This window comes from Humulus lupulus, chromosome 5 (assembly GCF_963169125.1).
Source record: "Humulus lupulus chromosome 5, drHumLupu1.1, whole genome shotgun sequence".
In the NCBI taxonomy this organism is placed as follows: Eukaryota; Viridiplantae; Streptophyta; class Magnoliopsida; order Rosales; family Cannabaceae; genus Humulus; species Humulus lupulus.
Window position 1 is genome coordinate 208,333,694 of NC_084797.1, and position 4,400 is coordinate 208,338,093.

Consider the following 4,400-nt stretch of genomic DNA (forward strand, 5'->3'; position numbering starts at 1 on the left):
GGCCGCCCAACGTGATGGAGAAGCAGAGGCATTTGCCGTTGTCGCTGACGTGAGCCACGGTCATGAGTCGGTTGTACCGGGACAAATGATCCCTAGGGTCCGTGCTTCCAGTGTAGGCGGTGAGACTTGGCATCTTGAACCCCTTGGGCAACATGGCGTCTAGGATGTGTCTCGCGCACGGCTCCTTGTCCTCTTCGTCAGAGTCAGTGTCCGCGCCCTCTTGCTTGCGGACCAAGCGGTCGGTGACCTTTTTTAATGCTGCCATTTGCTCCATGAGCTGCCTGGCCGCGCCGTCCTCTAGGGGGATTCTCTCGTTCCGCCTGTCGTTTATGTCGTTCCTGAGGTCGCCGTTTCGAGGAAGGATTTTTTGCTTGCGGGCCCGATCTTTCCGGGCATTTAGTCCGTCACGTAAATCTACCCGGGAAGTGTCGTCCCCGGAGCTGAGAGCGTCACGATCCTCGCGGCGGGATCGTTCCCGATGGTTCTTGTTGACCGAGGCACTCGGGTGCAAAGGCTTTTCCCTCCCGTTCGCCCTTGGGGCGGGCCGGGGCTGACCGTCCTGCGGCCGTACCCCCTGCGGATCGATTGGGTGGCCTCATCCTGGGTCGGGGCACACCTTCTCTTTCCTAGGTAACGGCCGTGAACGTGCCCCGGCTTTACTGACGGGGGTAGTCTTTTTCCGAGTTGTTCGTCGCTCCCTGTCCGGGACTTTCGGAGCCGTGTCGGGGGGAGGCTCTGGGAAACGGATCGGGCTGGCCCCCCTGGGGCCCCCGGTTTGCGCTTGGGGAGCGGGTTGTTGCGTTTCTGGGTGCAGGCCAACTGCGGGGTTGGCCGCCGGGCCCTGTGCGGCCATCAGTGCTTGCAGGGCATGGAGAGACTCTTGCACCCGGCGGTGTGCCTCCGCTTGCTCAGCCATCCTGGCTTCCTGATCCCGGATCTGCTGCCTCAGTTTAGTCACCTCCGGGTCTTGCTGATCGTCGCGAGGGACCTCGGGATCCGCGGCTTCATCATGATACTCCCCCTCGTTCTCCTCCTCATAGTACTCTTCTTCGTCTCCTACTTCGTACTCTGTCTCACCCTCGTAGTCTTGCGACTCGTCTTGGTGAGACGTCTGAGGAGGCACGTCTTCAGGCAGGTTTTGAGGGATGCGCTGAGAAGGCAGTGGGTCTCCGTTGCCCTGCTCCGGGTTGGCAGGGTCGAAGGTTGTGTTACAAGTGTTCACCATCGTAGTAAAGGCCTGACGTTGGCGCTAGCTTCCTTCAGCTCTCAATGAAAGCACCAAACTGTTAACCGAGATTTTCGGCAGCTATCTTAAAGAAGGATATTGACTGATAATAATAATGAGAATGGAAGATCGACACAAGATTTTTACGTGGTTGGGGCGTTAACTAGCCTTAGTCCACGAGTCTGTATATAAGTCTGTATTAGAGCTAGGATAAGCTTTTACAATGGAGTTGTTTAACTGTATTTGAACAGAGTTTCTGCCTTCTCTCCCTTTTCTACGTTGCATTACAACTTATATTTATAGGACGAGGGGGACATCAGGTTTGGGCCGGGCCTGACCCGGACCCATTTGGGAAATGTGCACAAGGGGCCTTCCTAGTGGAGGCCCGAGCTAGAAAGATACACAGAACACCAAACCCGAACCAGCTCAGGCCCAATTAGTTGCCCTGAGACGCAAGCATTCCCCCGACAAAACGACACTTTGGCTCTGACCACTTCGAATCACGAGGCCGATTCAGGGGACAAGACCGGTCAGAGTACTTGGCTGCGCAGTCCTGACACGCCAGCAGATAATCCCAAGGAGACCCTTTCTGCAGGTGAAAAGTGGGGGGACAAGACCCACGCGAAATGAGGCGGCTTCAGTGTCCTGGACGCCTGACCCATAGCCTGGGGATGAAGCGGTCCAGGTTCGTTTACCTTTGGCCCGCTGCGTTTACTTCGGGCCTAGACCATTCTGGGCCCGGGACCCGGGACGCGATGGCCGCGATGGTCCGGGGTACTCCGGACAGTGCCGGGACCGTTCAAGCTGAACATGAACCCCGGACAGTGCCGAGACCGTCCCGGACCCTTCTACACAGGCCCGGTCCGTAGCCCGCGGACTAGGCCCAAATACCGAACCGGTCCCTCTGACCGTGGGCCGGGGCGAGGGCCCAAAACCCCGACAGGAAATGGGGATAACAGGTTGTTTTCCTTCAGAATTAAGAAAGTGAGAGAGAGAATAGAGAGAGACCGAGAGAATACAGAGAGATTGGAAATAAATGCTAGGGGTATTTTGAGAATTAAGGGAAACAATAGGACCAATATGACATGTATAAAGTGGCTAAAATAATTTTGTTATAGGACTCATTTAATGCATCATTTCTCAAATTTCCCTTATCAATATATGTTTTTGGTTTTTTATTAATTAATATTATTTAACCGTGCGTCATGTACTCATGTTAGCCAAATATAAATTAAAATTGTTGCAAAAGACAGCTATCAATTAATAAGTTAGATTAAAATATTATATATATTCTTATTACCTTTGAAAAACAATACATATCAATTCAATATAAATAAAAAAATATGCCAAAATTTTGTCACTCCACATCTCCTAAAAAAAATTATATATCATAATATTTTAACTTTTTAAAAATTATAATATAAAATTACATTTCTATATTTTTATTTAATGTATAGGGTTCATCTCTTTAAAACATCATATATTATAAATTTCCTTTAGCTTTCATCTTTCAACCTAAATATCATTAATTTTCTTTTAAATAATTTTCTTCCTAATTTAAAAAGACAAAATAGTGTTAGTGGTGGTTCTATTATAAACCGTTAATTTCTTTTATTTTCTCACTCAATTTTACAAGTACTTCAATTTTAATCCAATTTGGACATGTGACCATATATACAAAAAACTTTAGGTATTATATATATACATTGTTCAAAAGATATAAATTTATATACACTATATCGAAAGAGATATACACTACATTAACTAATAAATTGTATTATATTTTTGTTGTAAATATATTTTATAGAAAAAAAATTAATTATCACTAACAATGAAAAATGATATATACATATATAAATATTTTAATTATTTTTGATCTCTTGTATTTATATTTTACTGTAAAAATAAAACACAATTATTATAAAATTTATATTTAATGGCAGACATGTGGCCTTGCTATATATATAGATAAATTGTCTTATAGGAGCTTTACTTTAAGCTCTACTGGTGAGACTCTCAGTGTTCTCGACCCATAAATAGTTTTTGGTGCGATTTTTTTTATGAACGTGTATATTGTAGCTATTTAGAGCATCTTGCAAATTTTCAGAAAATTCCGAATAGTTTACAATACCAAAAACTAAGTTCAAACATGTTGTTGCACGCGTGACTAATTTTTTTTATGCGCGTGGAAATCAATATGTTTGAACCTAGTTTTCGAAACTGTAAATTATTCAGAATTTTCTGAAAATTTGCAGGATGCTCTAAATAGCTACAATATACAAGGTCATAAAAAAAATCGCGCCAAAAACTGTTCACGGGTCGAGAACACTAAGAGCTCCATCGGTAGAACTTAAAATTGCCATATATATTTATATAAAACTTCAAAAGTCGATAAAATTATCATTTGTTAGATAAACATTACATTTTGTATTGGCAATCACTTACGACAAGACAACCTGGCATACAACTGTTAGGATTATAATATTACACTTATGGTAACACAGTATTCAACAGTAGTATTTAACCCAATTTCCCAGAATTTAATTGTGTTACTAAAAGTGAATAAATGATAAACCCTAAAACATGTTTCTATAAAACATTTGCTAAATTAAAGAAAAAGATGAACATAATAGCGGAAGCACTAACCTAAAGCCATTGAAGGAGATTGCAAGAAGAATGATGGAGATTGAATCAAGGCAATTGATCTTCCAAGAAAATCAGTTTCTCTCTCTGTATATTTCTCTGTGATGGGGAAGAAGAGAATACGAAAGAATACGTTTATTGGGGACCACTGCCTATTTAAATAATAAACTGATTATTAAATTAATTTTGGATATTTATAATTTGGCCCCTCATCAAATTATAAATACAACTTATGGTATCTACACATTATTTCCATGACATTTTAATACCTATGATACTTATAACATAATTGGTCACTTTATTTTTGTATCAAACTTTATAATAGCATCATACATTAATACATATGTGCCCATAATAGGATTTTTAATCCAACAATCTCCCACTTGGGCAACATATGTTTCCTTATAAATGTATAACTTTATGAGCTCAAAATTTGCTATCATATAAGGATATTCTTTAACAATCTTGTCCATCAGCCATATCCATATAGGATCAAAGCGGTTTTTGTCATATTAATCATGACTAAACCCAT